General features: G+C 37.0%; 1 protein-coding gene across 1 annotated transcript in view; it reads right to left on the minus strand.

The window, feature by feature from the left end:
* Window positions 1–25,349, minus strand: part of Macrod2 (mono-ADP ribosylhydrolase 2) — a 1,707,616-nt gene that overhangs the window by 1,326,415 nt on the left and 355,852 nt on the right. The gene's annotated exons all lie outside the window — the stretch shown is intronic.

Below are 25,349 nucleotides of genomic sequence, written 5' to 3' on the forward strand. Positions count from 1 at the left end.
TGTAAATGAAGACAAATTATATTTTAGTGTTCTTAGTCATCCGGGAAAGTAGAAGGATTCTAGCAGCTAAACCAACTCTGTAATATCAAATTGTACTTGACTGAAGCTGGGTGTGGTGGCTCAGCCTGTAACCTAGCTACTCAGGAGGATGAGATCTGAGGATCAAGGTTCAAAGCCAGCCCAGGCACAAAAGAACCTGAAACTCTTATCTCCAATTAACCTCTAAAAATGGAAGTTGAGCTTGGCTCTGGGGCAGGGCAGTAGCCTTGAGCTGAAGAGCTCAGGGACAATGCCTAGGCCCAGGGGTGGGGTGGTAGCCCTGAGCTGAAGAGCTCAGAGATAGTGCCCAGGCTGAGTTTAAGCCTCATGACCCACAAAAAAAAAATTGTTTTTGACCAACAATTATGACTAATGTTTTAGATGCATATCTTAAACTTTAAGCCACTCTTTTAAATAAACATTTAAATAAATCTGCAGGTAAGAATACTTTTTAGACCTCAGACACTCAGGGTTCTTTTGGCAGACTACCGTTTTGTTTTGTTTTTTGCCGGTCCTGGGACTTGAATTAGGGCCTGGGCACTGTTCTTGGACATTTTCTCCTCAAGCCTAGTCCTCTGCCTCCTGAGCCACAGTGCCACTTCCGGCTTTTTCTGTGGATGTGGTTGTAGGGAATTGAACCCAGGGTTTCATACATGCTAGAAGAGTGTATTACCAATAGGCCACATTCCCAGCCCAGACTATCTTTTTTTAATTTAATTTAACTTATTTTGAAAAGGTGATGTTCAGAGAGGTTATAGTTATAAAATAAGGTAATAAGTACATTTCTTACCAAACATTGCCACCCACTCCTTCATTTTCCTCCCACTTTCCCTACCCCTGACTTACTTCCCCTTCCCAAATCTTTAAGTACACTTACAACAATATAGTGTCTTGTGGGTATCCTGTGGCATTGGTTCACCTTTTGTCCTTTGTCTCACCATTTTGTTATTACCCTTCCCTTCTCCAAATCAGATAAACTTATATATAAGACACAGGGTACCAAAAATCAAATTCAGTGACAAGAGATAATCAGAGAAAAAAATAACTTCACACAGTACTTGTTTCCAGATCTTGGAGATTATTTTGATTGGATCATTTTATATGGTCATATGTATATAGTTATTGAGCTAATTATGATCCTCTGCTAAGACTATCCGAGAAGTGTACTAATTATTACAAATGAGGGAAACTATGGAGCCTATGTTTCTTTAGGTCTGGCTTACTTTGCTTAATGTGATTTTTCTCCAAGTCTTTCTATTTCCTTATGAATGGGGCAATAGAATTCTTTGTCATTCTTTCTGATGGAAGCATAGAATTCCATTATGTATATATACCACATTTTCTTGATCCATTTCTACTAAGGGGCATCTGGGTTAATATAAGCAGTATGCAGGGAAATAACAACACATATACAAACTATGATTTAGAAACTACCTCATTTAAGATTAAGATAAAAAATATGGAAACATTTTCTTTCCCTTTGCTAAGATAACTCTAAGTATTTACGAATACAAAGAAATGTCTTTATGGCCATAAAAGACACGGTCTACACCATTACCTTTGCATTTCCCCTTGCCAAAAAAAAAACAAAAAAACAAAAAAAAAGTTGCATCACAAGGATACTGGGATCATCAACACTCTTCCCTGGACTTCCTCACATGTGATTAACTCCAAATATAACTGTATACTATTTTCTAGAGTGACCTCAAGACATTAATCTTCTGACATCCATGTCTGTACCTGGCAGAGTAATGCATCTTGAACATGTAGCATTCTTTCCCTATATCTCTGCATTTCCCCTTCTCATCCACATTCCAAATAAACCAAACTCTAAAGTCTTTATCTTAGGAACTGTTCCTGTGGCAACATATCCTAAGCAAGTGAACAAAAATCATTGTTACTTGAAAATATAAGTGGTGACAAATGAATAAACTGTACTATGCTAGATTCTATGAAGAGCTCAAATAGTATAATTCTTTAGAAAGACTAAATTAAAGTCCAACAACATTAGTTCCAGAAAATGGGTACTTGAAAGGGGGAGGGGCAATGAGCGAAGGATAGATGAATGAAGGGAGTAAAGGAGCAGAATGAAGTCAAGAAATCTTTGTATCCACCACTAAATTAAGGAAAATAAGGAAAGGAGTGGGTCAGAGGGGAGGTAATAATGTTGAAGGAACGGCACAATAAAGAAGTATTGTATACATAAACTATTTTGTTGAGTAGCAATATTCAAAAAGAAAAACTCCAATACCTATCTTAAAAATTAAGAAATTGAGAAGGGTGGATTGGGAGGAGTGGGTGAAAAAATTGAAAGGAATGACACTGATCCAGACATTGAAAATCTCTTTGCTTAAAAATCACCTGAAGAATAAATCCTTCTGAGACCATGTGATATAAGTGTGCTAACGTTAAGTAAAATTCATATTTCACAATGCTATGGTAGATTCTCCCAGTAAATTAAAAGGCATGCTCCAGCCCCTTTTCCTTTACCAGAGTCTTAATTATAGGCAGGCATTGAATGGCTATGTTCTTCTAGAAAGATTCCATAGGCCCAAGGAATAACCTTTGGTTAGTAATAACAGTCATGTTTATTCTAATTTTCACTTAATACTCAGAAATGCCCATAAGATTGAGTTCTAACTTATGTCCAGAACATGACATTTTATAGGATGTTTTGAGAGAATTATTTTACTCTTTAAGAAGGACAAGAAGAGGAGTTGCCCCTGTCCTTTAGCTGTTATGTAATAAGGTGGTCTTGGATTTGTAGTAGCCACATCACAAACATGAAGTGAAAAACCCTTGGGAAAAAAACCAACCTACTGAGAACAGCCGGGCAGAAAGATGAAAGAGTTGTATCTTGAATGGTATCTTTGAATAACTGAATAACCAAACCTGGAGTAATTGAAGTAACCTTATCTATAGACTTATTATTTTGCAGATAATAAATCTCAATCTGTAGGGCTTTCTCTTCCTTGCAACCTATAAATCACACAAATGCTTTTTCAGTGTGCAATGTGCTCTCACATAGCATAGCTTATCTCTCTGAGTAGGGGTAACACAGGTAGTAGTTTCTCTTTTAATCTCTAAACTACAACCAGAGTATATACTTCAATTAATACTATGCAAAATCTATTGTCATATAGCTACCTTGCATGTTTCATAGAGAGACAGAAATTACATAATTCACACAGAATACTAGCCAAGAGCCTATTGTATCACTCTCCAAGCACTCGTATCCACTCCTGTTAGCTAACACAAAGGGCCAAATCAACTTAAGCAATGGTCCATGCTGTTTTCCAAACAATAGTTTGACCCTTGAAGTTATTCAAGTTAGACAAAGGAATATTGGGATTAGGAAAAAAGAAGCTACCTCATGGTGAAGATTCAATAATAGCAAAGTCAATATTCAACAAAATAAGTTCCAGAAAATGGGTACTTGCAAGGGGAGAGGGGCAATGAGCGAGGGATAGATGAAGGGGGTAAAGGAGCAGAATGCAGTCAAGAAATCATTGCATATAACACTAAATTAAGGAAAATAAGGCAAAGGGTGTGTCGAATGGGAGGTGAAAATGTTGGAGGGATAACACAGATAAAGATGCATTGCATCTTAATCTCATGGTGAAGAGTCAACAATGGCAAGGTCATTGGAAAGGGAATATTTGTATATCAAGTGTTTTAAACTACTAGATTCAGAGACTGGGCAAAAGGGACTAAAAAGACTAAAGGCAAATTACAAACTTAACATGGAATATTAAACATATAAATTTCATTCTGTAGGAGGAATGGGGTCTATTAAATGTCATGTTTTGGACTCAAGTAGCAGCGACCACTAGAGTGTGGAAGGTAGCAAACATAAGGCCTTTAATTCAAACCTCAGTACTGGAAGAAAAAAAAAAAAGACAAATTCTGTATACTGTTAATTGTATAATAATTGTATATATAATGCAATTATATGAGATTTTCTTTTCTGTTTAATAGCTATTGAGGATGGAGTTAAGAAAGGAAAGATGAGGGCTGGGAGTTTAGCCTAGTCGTAGAGTGCTTGCCTAACATGGAGGAAGACCTGGGTTTGATTCCTTGGTACCACACACATAGAAAAGAGCCAGAAATGGTGCTGTGGCTCAAGTGGTAGAGCTGTAGCCTTGAGAAAGCCCAAGGACAGTACGCAGGCCCTGAGTTCAAGGCCCAGGACTAGCAAAAAAAAAAAAAAAGAAAGAAAGAAGAAAAAGAAAAAAAAGGCAAGATGAGGGAGCCTCACCCCATTTCCCTTGAAACAAATCCTTTCCTGGCAGTAAGGCTAGTTTTATTTTACTCAGTCTTCTTTGAGATGCATATTTAATCAGCCTCCTTTTTCCAAATCATAATTATTGGAATAATTGTCCCCTAAATGGACATGGAAACAAATACTAAATTTAGAGATACTTGTTTAATTCAGAAAAGCATATCATCAAATCTCACAGGCTCAATTCAACCACATGTAAAAGCTGTTAGGCATTCTGAGATATGTCTAACAGATCATTAAAAAATAGTTTTCTAAATATGTACTCCTTACTTGCTACTTTAATATAAAATACAGAAATGAAACTGCAGAAATTCATGATTCCACAAAGCACAGTGTGAGTCTTTGTCTCCAGAGCATTCTTTCTGAAAAAAAAAAATAGTATGGCAGGATATTATCCTACAAGGTTAGTGTAATCTAATAAAGGTGTATTTTATTGGTAGTTTTCAGGTTGCTTGCTAGATCAGGTCTTCTTTTTATAAATGCCTGTATATTCAGAAGTTGTTTATTTTTTTTTTTATTTTTTTATTTTTGCCAGTCCTGGGCTTGGACTCAGAGTTTGAGCACTGTCCTTGGACTTTTCTCAAGGCTAGCACTCTACCCCTTGAGCCTCAGCACCACTTCCAGCTTTTTGTTATGTATGTGGGGTACCGAGGAATCGAACCTGGGTCTTTGTGCATGCTAGGCAAGCATGCTACCCCTAGGCCAAACTCCCGGCCCTCAGAAGTTGTTTATAAGTATATTTTGGAGAATTAACTGAAATAAGGAGTGTTATAGATGTCTATAAAGGGTTGAACTCAAGATTGCAATCAAGAGAAATTAAAATCAAATTTTCAAAACTTCTGACTATAAAGAGATAATTTTATTTTATGATGTTATTGGGGCTTGAACTGAAGGCCACGCACTTTTACTTGGTAGTTTTGCTCAAGATTGGCACTCTACCACTTGAGCCACTCCTCCACTTGTTGGACAGAAAATCTAAAAGAAACTAACAATGGTTGACAACTAAATTTGACACACTTAAGCATCATGGCTTCTTTGATTTACAAATACTTCATTTTTCTTTTAAGGAAAAACAAGAATACATTTAAATAAATAAAATGTAAAATATTTTTTGGATAAAAGCTCAGGTGTGGAATTGCTGGATCATGGGGTAGCGCTATGTTTAATATTTGTAAGAACCTCCATAGTACTTTCCATAATAGTGGAATATGTTTGCATTTCCACCAGTACCACATTAAAGTCCCCTTTTGGCTGTATCCTTGCAAGCCTCTGTCCTTGTTTTCTTGATAATGACCATGCTAATTGGGGTAAGGTAGAATTTCAATGTTATTTTTTAATTGAATTTCTTTATGGATAAAGATGTTGAGGATTTCTCCATGTGTCTATTGGACATTTTTACTTCCTTTGAGAAGATTCATTAGTTTATTTATTAATCAGGTTGTTTATTTATAGAAAGCTTAATTTTTTAAGTTCCTATATATTCTGAATATTAGAGAAACCAGGATTCAGTAAAGCTACCAACAAAACCATATTCACTGCAGCACTATTCACCATATCGAAGGAATCAGTCCAGATATCCTTCAATGGACTAATGAATCAAGAAACTATGCTACATATACACAACAGAATTTCAATCATCCATTAGAACGAATGATATTGTGCCATTTGTAAACAAATGAAAAGACTTTGAAAAATATGTTAAGTGAAGCAATTCAGGCCCAGAGAGACAAAGGATACATTTCCCCATTCCCTTTCAGAAGCTAGATTAAGTTTACAAACTAACAAGGAAATATGTTGGGTGATATGCAAGTGCATTCAAATGTACTAACTGAAATATGGTACATTCAAGAGCGAATTTGAACACTATAAATAAAGGCAAAGGCAATACTGAACCAAATAAACACTAAGAAGTAAACACCTGAAGGGGTGGGATGTAGTCAGACTTACCAATGGAGAATCAATATCTATTAGCTGTGAGCATATGCCAGAGAGGGGACTCCATGTATGACATTTATTAATGATCTAGTGTTTCAAATATTTTATAAAGCATAACTGAAGGCCACAATTTTTCTATACCTGTGGAGAAGAGGCACTGAAATTAATAGACACAAATAGTTTAAACCTAGAAGCTGTCAGTGAGATCCAGCAGATCTAATAACCCTAAGAAAAGAGGAGAGGAAAAGATGATTGAAAAAGATGGATCATATTACACAAGAAGCCGTAAGTACAGAAAGGCCCAAGTAGCATATTTCACATAGCAGCATCATGAGAATATGTCTGGTGGTTTCTCATTCTGAATCTGCAGGTGAAGTCTTCGACAATGAGAAGGCAGAAAAAATGCAATTGCCAAATAAAAACTGAATACTCTGTGTAGAATAGGGATGTGAGTTCTTTTTATAAGTAGAATAGCAAATGATGAATTCCTTCATAGAATTCTGGATTACTCTGAAGTCAACTGCACCTTGAGGTATTGGTTATTCACATGTTCATTATTTCTTCTTGTGCTGAAGAACGCAGTGGTGCAGCAGGCTTTTTTGTGGCTGCTAGTGATTGGAAAAGAAAGTAAGGCATCTGTTTGGGAGTTCTCTAAGTTTTCCTCTGTGGGAGCAGAATGAAAAAGGCTGTTGTTATACAGGCTGATGGCTCATGCCTGTAATCTAGCTATTGAAGCGTCTAAGATCTGTGGATCACATTTCAAAGCCAGCCTGGGTAAGAAAGTCATGAGACTCATCTCTACCACCAAAAGAGCCAGAAGTGGAGCTGTGGCTCAAATAGTAAAGCATTAGCCTGAGCAACAAAGCTTAGGGAAGTGCCTAGTCTCTGAGTTCAAGATTCAGGATCACTCTAGAATAAGAATAGAAGAAATGAAGAAAGGACAGAGATTATGCAAGCAAAGTATACAGTATAGATCAAAGCCCTTTAAGGAATTGATGAAGGACAAAAAGAGGCAAGCCCAGAAGGGGAGGAGTCATTTTTGTAAGATGGTCTTCCTTGGTTTTCCAGCCTCTCACCTCCAGAACTGTCCAATACAGAGGTCTCCTCAACCCTTGTTTGATTTTTGAATGTTTGGGTTTTTTTGTTTTGTTAATTGTTTTTTGCTTGTTGTTTAATTTTGACAATAAAGGTGCTTTCATTTCATTGTACTGTGTTTTTCCTCAACAATAAACTATAAGGCCTAAGACTTAATATAAAGGGAATATCACATGAGTTAAACAAGGTTATATTGCTCTCTTACAAATAATACTAGGAGCTGTAACTATGAATTTTCTTTAGAAACCCATGGTTTCTAAATACATTAGAGTTAACAGTGTTAAGAAAAAGTTAAGTATTTAATAAGACAGAAACACAAGTGTCTGGTTAGAATTGCAGTAGGGCACAGGAGCCCTGCCTGATATCTCAGCAGGGTGGTTCTGAGGGGACTTCATTAAATCCTCCACAATGCTACTAGATGATTGAAATCCCAGATACCTCTACATTGGCAGGGCATGCTACTGCCTAAACACACAGTCCAGTCACCTTCCTGGTGAAAACACATGTCAGAAAGTAGGAGCCATTTCAATACAAACAAAGAGAATCCTGATTAAGAGATTTCCCATGCAATAATTAGTTGTCTGAACACAATGTCTAAAATTATCCATGGATAGTCCAGAGACAGGCAAACTTGTACTAACTACCAGGAGAACTCACTGAACAGAACTATGGTGAGGTAAAAACAACAACAACAACAAAAACAAATATTTGAAAGAACTATGACTATAGGTATTGTGAACAGGCTAGCACTTCTCATTACCACTTGTATAGCATCCACATATGTATTCTTCACTCATCTAGCAAGCATTCATGAGGTAGTTACTGTGTCCCTGCACATTGCTAGGTATAAAAAGTAGAGAAAAATAGAGTCATCATTGAAGAAATGTCTGCAGTAGACAAGCATAAGGATAGAACAGTGTCATGTTTCAATGTGTTCATAAAGGACTTAGTAGAGTACTTGGTACAATATAAATTAGCAATAATAAACTTTAGTTATGACTTTCATCTTCATCGTCCATTTCTATCTAATGGCCACCTGGAAAAGAGAGATGAAATTTCAAGGAATAAAGTCTTCGATAATCTACCTAGGAAGGTTATCGTTAGAAAAAACAGAGGCCTTTCATCTGGTCAGTTACTTCTGCAGACTTAGAGTGACACTAATTTTTCATGAGATGATGAAGCAAGCATGTGTTTTTAGAAGATGCCTGGAAGACACAAGTTGAGGGAAAAGAAATATTCAAGGTGCTCTGTTTCAGGTGTGGCAATGAACTAAGCCAACCTACTTGAATTGTGTGCTCTGCCCTAGGAGAGTTGGAAAGCTGTAGTGAACTTGATGATATCAGCTGGGCAAGGTGGCTCATGTCTGTAGTCCTAGCTACTCAGGAGGCTGAAATCTGAGGATCAAAGTTCAAAGAAAACCAGGGCACAAAGGGACCTGAGACTCTTATCTCCAATTAACCTCTAGAAAACAGAAAGTAAGGCTTGGCTCAAGGGTAGAAGGGTAGGTTGGTAGCCTTGAGCTGAAGAGTTCAGGGACAACACTTAGGCCGAGTTCAAGTCCCATGACCCCCACAAAAGAATAATTGATGATAGCTAAGCTAGCTAGATTGCTAGAATCTCTCTCTCTCTGTGTGTGTGTGTGTGTGTGTGTGTGTGTGTGTGTGTGTGTGTGTGTGTGTGTGTTCGGGGTTAATATCTTGCCTGAAGAAAAGAGCTTCTAGGAAAAGAATGAGTAGAGGGAGGATTGATCCTAGTAAGTTCTATAACAAAGCAAAAGTTTACATTATAGGTAAAAGATTCAGACAAGATTAAGGAAATTTTTTTTAAAAAAAGGAAAAATGGTTAACATACAAACTGAGTCATAAAAAATGTATAATTTACCAGGGAAGACTGAAAGGAAAGAATAAGTGAGATGTATACAGATTACACTATGCCATTCCCTACAAATGAAAACAATGCAAATGGGCTACAAATCACACTTTACTCAAGTCCAAGCTTCTGTGTAGGTGTGTGTGTGTGTGTGTGTGTGTGTGTGTGTGTGTGTGTGTGTGTGTGTGCGCGCGCGTGTGTATGTAAGAGAGAGATAGAAAGAGAGAGAGAGAAAGAGAGAGAGAGATGAGAGAGAAAGAGAGTATGCAGGGTTCAGTGGAGGAGTTGGCAGAGCAGAAGCAAGCGATTCTACTTAAAAGTTTCAGTACCTAGGAGTCAAACTGAAGAATTCCAGAATGGCAAACCATCATTAATGATATTGTCAATTTTGCTATTTCTAGGTTACAAAAGAAAGCATAAAAGTTGGCTAGAATTGTCAAATGGGTTCTGGGTTCAGAAAATCTCATCATAGCTTCTGATCTTCTCATTCCCTTTGGTTCTGCACACTCATGCTATCAGGAGTAAACAAAGCACTAAGCAGCCAAAATATTATTTATTTCCTTGATTATATTCCATGAAAATCAGATAATTGTAATTGTAAGAATGTGGGTTTTCCTCAGTCTTGCTGTCAAGCAAAAGGATGAGGAAACCATAAATATTTTCTTCAATAAAATATTCCAGTGATTAACCATTTACATTGTTATGATTTTTTGTGTGATATCTAGGACTTTAAGTCATTTCTTTTATCTATTCTTGTGAAGACCAAATGACTCTCTTCACTGTTTAAAAAACCTCATCATCATTTTCATTCCAGTTATTGAATAACTTTTTTTTGCCAGTCCTGGGGCTTGAACTCAGGGCCTGAGCACTGTCCTTGAGCTTTCTCAAGGCTAGTGCTCTACAACTAGAGCCACAGTACCACTTCTGGCTTTTTTCTATGTATGTGGTACTGAGGAATCAAACCTGGGTCTTTGTGCATGCTAGGCAAGCACTCTACCATTAGGCCAAACTAATTAAATTTTCTTATGTTAAATTTTCAGTTCATTAATCGTTTTATGCTTTCAGTTTCATGAATATATCTGCCCTATCTTGTTCCAATGTTAAGGTCTATGATTCTCCAAGAAGCTTTACTTGTGAAATCCAGATTTTAAACCTGGGTGGCTCATGTCTGTAATACTAACTACTCAGGGGGACGAGATCTGAAGATCACAGTTCAAAACCAGCCTGGGAACGAAAGTCCATGAGACTCTTGTCTCCAATTAAACATCAGAAATCCAGATTTTACTCATATGTGGGGGTGGACTTCCTGTTCTAACTGCATAATTTCATATAAATTATATCCTATGCAGTGTTGATAGGAATGCTTGAGACTATTCTGTCTTATTTGATGAATGAATCACAAGTACAAAAACCAGACTTTATAATATTGACATAAATGTGACACAAAGATCTTTGAACTTTTTCACTTTTGTGTCTTTGGATATAACAACCAACTTAAAAGGAAGAAACACTAAATTACGAAAATAAACACCTAAAAGGAACATACAATATTCTGCAGACATCTTTAATATAATTCTACTTAACACAGGGAGAGAAAGATGCATTTTAGGCTATTCACCAAAATCAAACAATAAGCACCAAATGCAGTAAAAGGGCTAAAATCATTTCCATTAAAATGGAAAAGAAAACATAGGGTCTGTTTCACCATTATTATTTTAACACTGCCTTTGAAATTTTAGCTAGTGAAATATGACTCTAAAAATGACAGCACTGGTACAAATATTTGGAAGAAAAGAGACTCTTAATTTCAAATTAGGAAATGATATAATAGGATAGCTGGATTCATAAAAGTCAATAGCATTTTACTGTAATGATTGGTAGATATAGGAAAAAATCCTAGAAAATAAAATCAACATTAATCATAAACTGTGCATGAATAAATTTCAGAATAAAGCAAGTACAAGAAGTAAAATGTTTCCTTTAAAAACATTCTAAAACAGGGGCCAAGAGTGTGGCCCAGTGGTAGAGTGCATAAGGCCCTGGGTTCTATTCCTTGGTACCCATACACAGAAAAAGCCCGAAGTGGTACTGTGGCTTCAGTAGCAGAGCACTAGCCTTGAGAAAATTCAAGCACAATGCCGAGACCTTGAGTTTAAGCCTCAGGACTGTCAAAAAGGTTCTAAAACAATGTAAAAGGTATAAAGCAAGAATTACATACAGAGTTGCCAATGTCAGTATTTTTGCTCAGGCTAATGCTTGATCACTGGAGCCACAACTCCACTCCTAGCTTTTGTGTTTAATTGGAGTTTTCATTTTGTTTTTGTTTGTGTGTTTGCCTGGGTTGGCCTTTACTTCTGTGTGACACGTGCCAATATTATTTTCTTTTATAGATAATTTACTGAGTTTTGTAAAATAATTTTTTAAAGATACAAAATATTTTTCCATATAATTTTTATTGTAATTAATAGAAGGGTTACATTATTTTACCAAATAGAAGATGCATTACTTTACAAACACTGATACCCTTTCTCATGTCTCGGTCCTCATTTCCCTCCCCGCACCCCCACCCCTCATCTTGTTTCCCCCCCTTCCCTATCAGATTTCACATAACCAGATAAACATATATACAATATATCAGATAACAAGGTAAAATGCTGTAATAATACGAGATAACCAAGGGACAACAAAGAGATGAGAGATAACATAGTACATTAAGGACAACAATCACTCATTATATGGCCTTTTTTTCTATTTCCTGGAGGCTCTTTCATTTAGTGTCATCCTATATGGCCTTATAGGTTTTGCTCTATTGTAAATCTCTGCTTGGAGAGCCCAAAGTTCTACTGATTATGACAAATGAGGGAAACCATTGAGCCTATGTTCCTTTGAGTCTGGCTTATTTCACTTAATATGATTTTTTTCTAAGTCTTTCCATTTCCTTACAAATGGGGCAATGTCGTTCTCGAATGCAGAACATTTTTGAATGTTCTTCCTAGGTATCTCCTTCAGTATGCTCTTTTTGTGGTGGTTTTCCTCCAACTCCTCCATTACTTCTAGGTCAATGGAGCTTACTCTTCTACTTGTTTAATTATGGTTTCATCATCAAAAATATTCTTAAATAAAACATGAATGTCCTTTCCCCATCTTGTCTGGACATTTCCCTCTCTTGCTTGGGTATTACTTTCAGCAAATTTCATAAGCAGCGGGAAATCCAGCATGGAAGTCCCAGGAGAGGCCAGCCTGTATTGTGGTCATCACTTCCTGGAAGAAATACATTATAACCAAAGGCCTTTGGTAGAAGACAGAGCATCTTTCCTCTAGTTCTTGGTTCCCAGAATTGATAGCCCTTTGTTTTGCCAAGCAGCAGGATTTCCTCCTGTCTTACTGAAGGTAATATTACCTTAACATAACAGAACTGTGCTTCAAAATGTCAAGTGGTATAATGTAAATTTTTCTCTTGATGAACACCTTTCTTCCTCTACAAGTTACATAGCAACTCAGACCCCTTCAATCCTGTGGCTGTGACATTATTATGTCCAAAAAAGCATCTTTTATAACTAGCTAGAAGACTGGGAAATAAAGCATGATAAAGCCACATCTGATTCTTAACAGGTCTAGAAGAAACACAAATAATTTTCTCCAATATTTGATTACTGAAAAATAGAAGTAAGGCAGATTTAAGCGAAAATGTGAAATATAATCCAGCTGAGTACCTGTTTCTTGGTGATAATTCCCTATTATTTATGAGAAGCACACATTTTCAGTGGACTTCTAGATATCTGTACCATATTATGTTAGTCCTTAGAGAAACTCAAGTTTCTCTTTTTGCCTCTGCACCACAGTCTATCATAACATAATGAAGCAAGAAACATACTTTTGATTCAGGAAGTAACAAGAGAATATAAGACATTTTACGAGGTAAGGCCAGCAAGAAAGAGATCCCTTAAGGCACTTAGGAAAGTAGGAAGGTCATAAAAGTTGAGCTATATAGAGTGACCCTGGGTAAGTGTATCATGAAAGTTAAGATAACGATAACATAGACCTGGAAGAAGTAATTTTTTTCTGAATTAATGCACCTTCTATATGGCAAATATCATGTAACCCTTTTATTAATTACAATAAAAAATAAAAAAATTTAAAAAAAGAAGATATGTAATTTAGAAGTATCTAATGAATTTAATGGTGACTTTTAGAGCAACACTGAAGGAGACAGAGATTACTTTAGATGCACAATATCTGAACAATCCATTGGAATTGTTTGATTGAGTAAGGTTTGCAAATAAGCTCAATCTTTTAGTAAGTTTCAAATGTATCTTTACTTCCACAGCATTTATCTACAAATTCTACACATGGAAATTTTGCTTTAAAGTAGGCATGTGGTAAAACTGAGTGCCACCTACAATTATAAATAAATCTAGAAATTCTTCATCTGTGTCAAGAGATTTAGAAAATTAATACAATGTATTCCCCTTACCTAACTCATGTAATTCATAATGCGTGGAAACTTAAGAAAAAAAGATTATAGAGAGATTAAAGAAGAAAACTGAAAGAGGTTTTAAGGATTTTTTTATTAGCAAAACTATTTAATTACTTTATATAAGCATTTAAATTCCATCAATTAGGTACTGTTTATACTTTTGCCATGTACTTCTAAAGTTCTTTGTCAGAACAGGTATTTGCTCAGAGAATTTATGGCTTCATGTGATAGCTAAGAATTCTTTAAAATACCTTTCAAGACACGGAAAAACAAAGGGAATACCTTTGTGAAGGAATGATGTCTCTCCTTCATGTCAGATGAAAAGCTTACAGTCAACAAATAAGAGACCTCACAAGGATTCCACACAGCATTTCCCCACCCTCACTCACCACACTCAGACCCACTTCAAAACCTTCAAACTAAAACAAACCCAGCATGGGAAGCTTGCCAACATGCCTTCTTGCCAAGTTGGCAGAGTCTTGAAAGTCTGAATGGGCTTCACGATGTATAAGATAAAAGCAGGCATTTGAGGCCTGTGATGTCTCCCTGGGCATAATCAGACCTTAGGTGGAATTCCATCATCTACTTTTATTTGTGTGTGATGTCAGGTATACAGATGGCACAACAATTTAGGGTTCTTGTTCCATGCATAGTTTGGCCATGAATTAAGACAGAAAAAAAAATCACCTCTCTTAAAATAAACATGAATTAGGAAAGGCATTACCCTTCAAAGATCTTCTTTTCCAGCTTTGATTTTTCACCTCCAGCTACTATAAAAATCTGAAGCATGATAGGACAAACTTGGTCAGCCAAGAGTTTCCTCTCAGATTAAGAACATATATACGCATGACAGAGAGAACAGACAAAGTGACTCGAGTCCCTGCCCACTGCTTAATGCACCAAGAAATCTGACTTTTGAGCTATTTCTTAGCTTCTGTGAAGCACAGCTGAATTTGTAAGCTCCTGTTCCTTTCCCAAGGAGTATGTAATTTGAATTCTTCCTGTAGGATTGTACTTTTCCCTCCATCCCCTCTTCCTAGCACTATTCCTTTCATTCATGTAGTTGAACTTGGTCCGAATTGACTCCTGTACTCTTCAGATTCTTCTCATCTCTCACTCCCAAGCCCCTGCACACTACATCTTATTCCCTGATAGTGGCAGCACCCACACTCTCTCTCTTCCCATGACAGATGGGGGATGCTTCCACATGGACTGGAAAACAAAGGACAGCTTGCTTGTTATGAATTTCTAAAAATCTCTCTTGCAACTCTCCTTATTTTTAATTTGTCTTTAAATACATCTTACTTTTAGAAAAGAAAAGTCAGCTTGTTTGATCTAGCTAATATATAGATCATGGGCCTTCACGGATCCTCCTGCCTCTGCCTATAGATTTACATTCATTTCTGCCTCTGAAACCTCCCCACTCTTCACCTCTCCAGGAATTCCTGCCAGCTAGACATGATGTCTCATTAACTCTCCACCTTATTTCAAAACCAACTGAAATCCTTCGTCACCCGCTTCTAGACTGTATGGTGCCTTAAATAATAAATACGTTCAAAAATTAATTATTTTCTCCATTTTATAGTACAGTGCTATGGGAAAAAGCTACAGGTTCCACAGAAGGCACTATATAGAGCAAAATGTTATTGTATCTTCTGATTGTTGGAGTATGGTGTCCCAGAGGAGATGACTGAATCAAACATGGAAGAACACATTTCTCTTTTTCCCTCCCTTCCTCTCTCCTTCCAATGCTCCCTTCCTCTCTTCTTTCCATCCTTTAAGATCCTTATGAGCTAGAAGTTGTTTTATTCTTTAATCTCCAAACATCTCAAAAGAGAGAAAAGAACACAATAATCATGCATAAGATTAAAATAACGTTAGATATACAAAAACAACAGCAAAATTTTCAACCTGCAATCCTGGAACAGATCCCACACAAGTTTCCTAGGCATCTCCTTATCCTTTACCATCAGCTTATCAGAAACAATCTCTTTAGCTTTCAGTGTTTTTTATAAAATTAATACTAAAACAAGTTCATGGTGACCATGAAAGACTAAGAGGACTCTGGAATAAAAAACAGGATAGATGCTAGATGCTCTTTGTACTCTTACAAAGAAAAACTGACAGTCTGGAGGACTGTGAAGAGGAAGCAGGTATTCCACTCCTGTTTCTCTTCTCCTCCTTCCTCTTGTTCCATAAACAATCCAATTACAGTGCTCCTGAGACAGGACAAAGCCTGCCCCAGTCATTCCATCATTTCATCATTTCATCATCGTCTTGTAAGTGATCCAAATTATTCTCATTTAATGACATCAGAGAAGGAGAGAGAGAGAACAACTTTTAAAACCTGGCAACTTTTCTATCTCAAATTCCTCAGGAAGGTGAGTTACAGACACAAAATAAACATTTCTCCTTTCTTTTCACAGGTTTTGATATAAGCCACTAAATTTTATGTTTCTTTTCCAAATTATTAGCAATATTTATATTCCTAGTTAACATGAAATTATATAACATATTTGTATTCTCAGAATTTGTTTTCTGGGCAAAAGAAAGATTGTCTATATGGCTTTGTATTGGCAGTCAACATAGACTTAAAGAGAACCTGCTTCTAATTTGATCACATATCCTGACCAGATGCAAACCATGAACAAATTCACACAGCTGCCATAAATTTCCACAACTGAAGTACCACTGTGAAAATCTTGGAAAGTACAAGACTTTCTAGAGGAAGCAATCTGCATCCCAAAATAGTCTTAAATATTTTAAGTTAGAAGAGGATTCTTTCTCCTGTGTCACGATCGCTCAGCTATTTTAAAGATTTTTAAGAGACTATATTAGATTGAAGTAAAATTTTCTGTTTTTGTATCCAAAGAGATATTGCCTTTATATATATGTATATATATATAAATTGGCATATGCATATACTAATTTGAAGTTTTTGTTTTTTTCTTTCTTTTTTTTTTTTATTTTTTTGCCAGTCCTGGGCTTGAGCTCAGGGCCTGAGCACTGTCCTTAGACTTTCTCAAGGCTAGAGCTCTACCATTTGAGTCTCAGCACCACTTCTGGCTTTTTTCTATGTGTGTGGTACCAAGGAATCGAACCCGGGTCTTCATGCATGCTAGGCAAGCACTTTAACCTCTAGGCCAAACTCCCGGCCCCTGTTTTTTTCTTTTACATATATTTTTATTATAATTAATAGAAGGGTTACATTATATTCACCAAATAGAAGGTGCATTACTTCACAAACATTGATACCCTTTCTCATATCTTGGTCCCCATTTCCCATGCCCCACCCCCACCCCTCATCTTGTTTTCCCCCTTCCTTATCTGATTTCAAATAACCAAATAAACACATATACAATATGTCAGATAAAAAAGTGAAATACTCATATTGCTACAGTAATTTGAAGTTTTTCTAAGTAAGAACCTAGTTTCTACAAATTCCAATGTTATTATGTTAAATATTAAATAGTAATAAAAGGCCATAGTGTTGAGTATTTACTATGTGCCAGAGAATATTCTACACATTTAACTTGTGTCGATACATTTAATCTTCATGTGTGAGAGGCCGGAAATACTTTCGGCTCACTAGAAATAAGGGGCTGAAGGCAAAAGAAGTAACTCCATTGAATAACAAACAGCTAGCATGAAACAGAGCCTGGGATCAACCTCCCATCATGGCTGCTTGTCACATGGTTGTTCTTCCATGGAGATGTTTTGTTTGCTAACATATTATGTACCTCTAATGGGCAGCAACTGCATTTCATCCATTCATCCAGGTGATAGAAAATATCAGACGTACAGTTACTTAACACATTTGTAATGTTGATTACAATTTGCTCCCTGTCCTATTGAATAATTTTGTCTATATATACATATTATGTATAATCATTTTGTTACCTAAATTTTAAGTGTGTGTGTAGGGAATAAACAATATTATAACAACTTTCATAAAAAGAAGAGAAAATTAATTTTTAAAAAAAGCTGGTTGTAATGATGTGCACTCGCAATCCTACTTGCACAAAAGGTAGGAAGATCACAGACAAGCCAGCCTGAAAAAAAGTGAGACGGGGCAGGGAGTTTGGCCTAGTGGTAGAGTGCTTGTGTAGCATGCACGAAGACCCGGGTTCGATTCCTCAGTACCACATACATAGAAAAAAGCTGGAAGTGGTGCTGTGGCTGAAGTGGTAGAGCTCTAGCCTTGAGAAAAGTCCAAGGACAGTGCTCAGGCCCTGAGTTCAAGCCCCAGGACAGGCAAAAAAAAAAAAAAGTGAGACACTGTATCTAAAAAGCAACTACAACAAAAAATACTAAAAACATGGTCTACATAGTAAAATGCCAGTATAAAGGCTCTGAGTTCCAATTCCAATGTTGCCAAGCAAACTAACAAATACTACTATCAGCAGATTATCTTTCACTTTCACACCAGCTCATGACCCTTTTTGTTGGTTAATGTGTTGTACAATATTAAAACAAAAATATATAATTATACTATTCTTCAATTTCTTATTGCTAAATACAAGTTTTCTCTGAGTATGAAAGTGATCATTTGCAATTTTATATATTATTCTGATTAGGAAAAATGTCAACTGACATGTTAACTTACTATTGAACATTTAGTTTATTTTCATTTTGTAATCATAACATGATGCTGTATAGAAAAACAGATATACACACACGTTCTTTTGACTCCATAATGTGTTTGAAAAATAGCAGTATCTGTTTTTGTTTTTTTGCCAGTCTTAGGCTTGAGCTCAGGGCCTGAGCACTGTCCTTGGACTTTCTCAAGGCTAGAGCTCTACCACATGAGCCTCAGCACCACTTTCAGCTTTTTTGTATGTATGTGGTACCAAGGAATCAAACCCGGGTATTCGTGCATGCTAGGCAAGCACTCAACCACTAGGCCAAACTCCAGGCCCCAGTATCTGTTTTTTTGTTTTTTTTTTTTTTTTCTTTGCTTTCCTTTTCTTTTTGTCAGTTGTAGGACTTGAACTCTGGGCTGGGCATTGTCCCCGAGCTCTTCAGCTCAAGGCTATTGTCCTTCCCCTTGAGTCATAATGTCACTCCCAGTTTTCTTGTGATTAATCGGAGATAAGAGTCTCACAGATTCTTTTTTTTTTTTTTTAGTGCCCAGGCTGGCTCTGAACCATGATCTCCAGATCTCAGCTTCCTTAATAGCTAGGATTACAGGTATAAGCCATCTTGCCTGGCCAGCAGTATCTTATTTCTATCATTTTTTAAAAATTTTTATTATAATTATTAGAAGGGTTATATTATATTCGCCAGATAGAAGGCACATTCCTAAACAATCATTGCTACCCCTTCTCATGTTTTTGTCCCAAATTCCCTCCCCCCTCCCCTCATCTTGTTTTCCCCCTTCTACCATTTATACTTTATTTTCTGCATCACGAAATGGCACTTAACTATGAGTGATTATACTCTGATATTTTATATTATTCTCTCCTTTTTTTAAATGTTCATTTGGTACAATTGCTTAGTGACTTTTGAACAAAAACGGAGTGATACTTTGAGTGACTTTGAGCATCTGGACGTAAGATCCATTGTCTGGATGTAAGACCCATCAAGTGACATTTGCCTTTTTGGTTGACTGTTGTTTAGCTCCAGGAGCAGTATTAGGCGGGTAAGACCGACCAAGTTCTTGTTGGATGAATGACCACATGGAATTGGTGAGGGCCCGTTCACATTTAGGTGCTGGTGGCTCACACGTATGCTCCTATCTACTCAGGAGGCTGATACAAGGATCAATTTTGAAACCAGTTAAGGCAGGAAAAACTGACACTCCTGTTTCCAAATTTACACACACACACACACACACGCACACACTCACACAACTAGCATGCTACCACTTGAACCACAACTACTACACTTGTAAGGGTCTTTTCTTCCACAATTATGAGTATTCAAGAATTAGTAATAGAAAGAAAGGAGGGAATGTCAGGATGATAATGATCGGTTGGGTCAATGTCTAACTGAACATTGTCAGACCACTTCTGACTCATGGTCCTTGCATCTCCTTCCTTCTGCTTCCTCACGTCCACACCTCCTGATGACCTGCTGTGTCCACCATCAGTCTTCTCTGAGGTAGCCAATATTTCAGCCTAATTTTTTACAACTTAGTATCACATCCCATGAGTTTGAACTCATGGCTTGTGCTTGCTAGGCAAGTACTCTTCCATTTGAGTCAGGTCTCCAGATCATTTTTGCTTATTTTTCAGATAGGGTCTTGTGTTTTTGCCTGAGGCCAATGTTGGCTTTGATCTTTCTATTTATTATGCCTCCTATGTAGGTGAGATGATAGCTAAACATCACCACGTCAAGCCTATTGGTTAAGTTGAGGTCTCTGATTATTCAACTGAAAGGAACCATAACTGGCCATAGGAAAAAGGCTGCAATGGACACACAGTAGTTGTGTGATTAAAATCTGTTCACTAAAGGAATGATCAATATGTGCACATGTGTATCTGTGCATAGAAATGAATGTGTTTTATTGATGGAGATACATGGCTTATGTCTAAGATATGACAGAAAATAGTTACAATTTCACCCCTATTCAAGCATGCATTTTTGTATCTCACACAAATATCCTTAATGTCTAAATGGATATTAATAATGAAAAAACAGAAAGAATTCTCTTTGCTAGTAGAACTGCTGATAGTTCAGCAGTCCTAACCTAAGACCACTGAAGCTAGTCCATCTTAGGGCTCACTTAAAGAGGCATCAGGAGGAAAGCACAAAGCTTTCTGCTATTGTACGTCAAGATTTCATTCTACACAAATGGCTTTCCATGCATTCCATCTGGGGCTGTTTGTTCTTTGTTTAGCAGCTCTTGCACACACTCAGAGCTTTTAAATTTAATCTGCCAAACAATTGCCTCAAGTACAAGGTATAAAATTATGTAATGATAGAAATATATGTTTCACATGGTTTTTATTATATATGCACATGCACATATGATTAAATCAGCAGTCATACAAAATTATGTGCACAAAATCCAAGATTAATTTGTATTCTGTTAGGAACTGTCACATTAAATGTCTAACATTATGCCCCAGGTACTTTGACAGATTGGAAGTGAGAAGAAATTCCATAAACAATGTCCTGTTTGGGTTCAATTAGTGGGTTGTGGCTTTATGTTAATCACTTCATAAATGAAAGAGAGAAGGTGTTATCTAAAGCAGAAGGTTGTAAATTTTGTCCTTATCTACTGTGTAAAAATTAGAAAAGGTCTTATTTTTTTTCTTTGTAATTGTGTTTCTTTCCTCTTTCACTATATATGTGAAAGAAGCCAGCCTCATAAGATTTTGTGTATGGAAAGCATCCTTGCTACAGGTGAATGAACATTTATTTAAAACAATTTTCTAAGATTGAACTCCAAATGCCAAAAGAAGGTATGAAATCTGAAGCAGCAGTCCAAAGGTATGGAGGGATAGTGCTATTGTGTGTACTTTCAAATTACCAGCACCGCTTGAGGTGCAAAAAATAAGCAAAGAACGTATCACACATATCTCAACTGCAGAATTTTGCATCCTCTCATTCACCTGCCCCATGTAGATAAAGCAGATTGAGAAGAGAAAAAGAGGGGAAGCAGTGTAAAAGCAAAGCACTGAAGCGGAAGTCAAGGACCTGAAGGACGTAAATAAGAATCCCTATTTCTTATCTTTCTGTACCACCATCAAAATACCATTGGCACTACAAAATAGCAGCATTGGTCTGATGCGAGAACTGTAGCAAAGACGCAAAGACAATGTGCTGTATTTACTATATGATTTCCTCTTCTTGACGATTTTTTTTCCTTTTCAGTTGGGGGGAACAGGGAGGATGGGGGAAAGGTCCTGGAGCCTGACCTCAGAGCTTGAACTCAGGGCCTAAGTGCTGTCCCAGAGCTTTTTTGCTCAAGTCTGGTGCTTTACCACTTGAACCACAGCTTCACTTCTGGCATTATATTGTTGTTTCTTTGGTGCTTAATTGGAGATGAGTGTCACTGACTTTTCCTGCCTGGGATGACTTCAAATTGCTATCTTCAGATCTCAGCCTCACTTATAAGTAGTTAGTAATACAGGCATGAGCCACCAGTGCCTGGCTGGGAATTCTTAAATATTCCAGATTCCCTAGCCTGCCTTTCCTGTAAGTTGGATGGTCACTTTCTTAATTCTGACTCCTAGGACAAGCAGTGGTGAAAAGAAATCATTTCCATAACTTATCTATAAATGCATGTTTTAAGATTCCCTCAGCTCTGCTTTGCACTCTGTGATACCCTCTGCAGCCATGTTATACAGTCTTTGAACTAGAAGACACAGGAGTAGCCTGAGTCTCTGTCACTACTTGTACAACAGACAGATTAGGAAAGCTGGCACTGAAATGGGAGCATGAAATGAATGAAATTCTCTTACAGCATATTATTTTTAGTTTTATTTGTTGTCCTAACATTATTTAACCTATCCTGACTTGCAAAGGCAGATGAAAAAACAGAATTTTCCAGTATATATATTTTTTCAATGTACAGCACAGCTATGCAAGAGAGTTCTAGTAGTAAAACCGGAAAGCTTATAAAAATTAATAGAACTTCAAAGATCTCTAAAATTACTTTAAGTGCTCCCTAGAAACTAGAATTTAGTCTTTTATTGTCAGTTGTATTGACACTTAAGAAATGTTTTCCTTAACATATATAGGACGTATAGATGAATTGCCCACGCTTGTGAGCATTTTAAGGGAATGGCTAAGTGGATGGGACCATACCACTATGTGTATTACTGCGGACTGCAGTAGTAAAACTGAGTTCATAGAAAGGTGGACCTCATGGGGCACTGGTGGCTCGTGCCTGTAATCTGAACTACACGGAGGCTGAGATCTGAGGATCCAGGTGCACAGCCAGCCCGGGAAGACAAAAATGAGACATTCTTATCTCCACTTAAGCAATAGAAAGCCCGAAGCTGAAGTGTGTGTGTGGCTCAAGTGTAGAGGCCAATCTTGAATGAAAAGCAAAGTGGGAGTGTAAGATCCTGAGTTGAAGCCCCAGTACTAACACACATGCGCACACGTGCGCACGTGCGTGTGCACACACACACACACACACACACACACACACGCACACAGATTGATCTTTATTCCAAGGATAAAAACATTGTACCAATGTCAAAATCTTCAAAATCACAACTGAGATTACCTAAGTGAACATTCTGAAAGAATTTCCTGTCTGGACACTTTTTTGGCATAGTTGCATCCCAAAGAGGATGACAAAATGCAAAAATTTTACATACCATACAATTTTGTATATAAGGTTTTATGTAGATTTCACAATCAAGTACAGTAATACATATAGAGTTTGAGAGAAGCTCTGAGGACCCAAAGATTCCACTTACAATTCAATTATTATTTTTGTATATGGTGTCAAATTTTCTCATCAAATTATATGACAGAATTATTCACTGTAAAATTCCTGAGGAGATATTAATGCAATTCAATAGAACAAGTTCATTAGATGCAAGAGAATTGCATGAATTTAATCACTCCTTGGAGGGTAGTTTCTTGTTATTTCATAAAAATCACTTAGCAGACTAGAAAGATTTGTCATAGAATCAGCAATTCAAAAATCAGCATAGATGGCTGAGTTTGGTAGCATATACCTATAATCTCCCCTTTGTGAGGCAGAGATGGGAAGAACACAGAGGCCATCCCAGGGCAGAAATTTGAGACCCTAATTTCAACAAAAGTCAAAGTGCTGTGTGCTTGTCATCCCAGACATGCAGGAGGCAAAAATTAAGATTGCAGCTCAGATCCAATCCCAAGAAAAATCACAAGGTCTTTTCTGTTAAACTAAAACAAAAAGGGTCAGGTTCATGGTTCAAGTTGGTAGAGTGCTCAAGTCCTAAGACCAAGTTCCCAGACTGTTTCCATATCATGTGTATGTGTGTGTGTGTGTGCATGTGTGCGTGCGTGCGTGCGTGTGTGTGTGTGTGTGTGTGTGTGTGTGTGTGTGTGTGTGTGTATGATAAAAAGAAAACTGGCTCAGAGACAAATAAAAATATTCCTTAAATTTAATTTTTAAAGGCAACTTTCCAAAAACCAAACTTGTATTTCAGAGCCATCTTAACAGCTCGAGAAGTATATCATGAATTTAAACCTGTCAATGACCTACTTTACTGAGAGAAATCAAACCATCTTAAATACTTGTAATTTATCTTCATGTTGGGACTGAGTTGCTAATTTTAGAATTCAGAAATTAGAAATTATGGTAAAGCTAGCAAAATCAGCCATCTGGAAGAGGACAATAAATTATATACTTCAGGTAACAGAAAACTCAGTTGGCCTACTTCTGAATGTTTCACCATTGCTGAAAATTCATGCTGTCTCTCCTCACATAGGATAGAACTATACAGAAGATCAGCCCGGTCACTGGAACCAGTGCTGCATACATCAACTGCTCGCATACAGAAGAAAAGCAGTGGGACAACACAAAAGCAAGCTCCATGACCTGCATCAGTAACAGCATACCTCAGCCTTCACGACCGCTTTTCTCCTGAACAAACATAACACCCACCTCTTTTCCTTCCTTCCTCCCTCCCTCCTTTCTCTCTCCTTCCTTTCTTTCTTTCTGTTGTAGGGCTTGAACTCTGGGACTGGACGCTGTCTCTGAGCTCTTCAGCTCAAAGTTAGTATTCTACCACTTGAGCTACAGTGCCACTTCTGGTTTTCTGGTAGTTAAATAGAGATAAGGGTCTCACAGACTTTTTTGTCGGGACTGGCTTTGAATCCAGATCCTCAGATCTCAGCGTCCTGAGTAGCATGAGCCACTCACTGGTGCCTTGGCTCCTTTATTTATTTATTATTTTTTAATGAGCATTTTGCTTCCTAAGAAGCAATCAAAGACTATGACAGGAATAAATATTTGCTCAAGTTCAAGTTTACTCTGGGGCTCCAGAGAAATCTGCTTAAAGAAAACAGATTTACTTTAGAGAGGGGGGATCCACAATTTTTTACCTTCCCTACTTCTCTTAACACGCACTATACTTTTGATGGTAGAGTGCCAGCAGCCCTCTTACGCTTTGAGGTAGAAGCCATACATTAGGAGAGAACCACAGAAAAATAAAAATCTGATGACATAGATGATGCCATGGTGAATAACTTCACAGTAGATGACATTACATAATTAATGACCAATCAATCCAATCTCTATCTAGACTTCTTTTACACAATTACATTTTAATGTACATTAACCTACCTTTTTATGTAAGCAGCTTAAGTGATTTTTAACAGTCAAGTCATTTTTTTTAGAAATAATCAAAAGCAATAAATAACTAATCACATGTTGTTATAACTTGATTAATGTGTTTATGTAGTCTCAACTCAAACTTTCCTTTATGGTAGTGACAGTATTAATTAGGTTTTTTTTAAATGCTAAAATATTAGTATTATTAGAAATTTACCTATATGAACCATTACTTTACAGTAATTTCCATGAGAATTATAGAGAGGGAAATTGTTTGAAATCCACCTTCCAAAGGAAGTATTCCTTTATAGGTCCCTACAAAAACAAGAGATGAGAGGCAACTCCTGAAGATCAGTATTTCATAAAATAATTTAAGAGAGAAGAAAAGACACTTTTATCAATTCCTTAGCATTCTATTACATAGC

The sequence above is a fragment of the Megascapheus bottae genome, chromosome 18, assembly GCF_031878675.1.
Source record: "Megascapheus bottae isolate mThoBot1 chromosome 18, mThoBot2.hap1, whole genome shotgun sequence".
Lineage (NCBI taxonomy): Eukaryota > Metazoa > Chordata > Mammalia > Rodentia > Geomyidae > Megascapheus > Megascapheus bottae.